We start from the raw sequence: 526 nt of genomic DNA on the forward strand, positions 1-526 counted from the left end.
TGGTTGAACGGACATGGGGAATCAGGGGTGGAAAGGAGGAGTGTGCTGTCACAGTATGGGGAGAGCAATTAGAGTCACATAACAACATATGTATACGTTTTTGTATGGGAAAAAAGAAAAGAAATACAGCCAGAGTGTTCCTTGGAAGCGAGGATGGAGACACTTTGTCTCACATAGTTTGTATGTGTTATCAGGAGGGACAAGGCCCTGGAGAAGGACATCATGCTTGGTAAATTAGAGAGTCAGCAAAAAGGAGGAAGACCCTAGATGAGATGGACTGACACAGTGGCTGCAACAATGGGCTCAAACATAACGAAGATTGTGAGGATGGCACAGGACTGAGCAGTGTTTTGTTCTGTTGTACATACTGTTGCTGTGAGTCGGAACTGACTGGACAGCACCTAACAACAACAACAAAGCAAATCTTAAACAATTTTAAATTATTTAAATCAATCATTGTATGTTCTATAATTGGAGTGGGATTAATCTAGAAATCAGTAATGAAAGGTACTGATAGATAGATAGA

Source organism: Trichechus manatus, unplaced genomic scaffold (assembly GCF_000243295.1).
Source record: "Trichechus manatus latirostris isolate Lorelei unplaced genomic scaffold, TriManLat1.0 scaffold00244, whole genome shotgun sequence".
Lineage (NCBI taxonomy): Eukaryota > Metazoa > Chordata > Mammalia > Sirenia > Trichechidae > Trichechus > Trichechus manatus.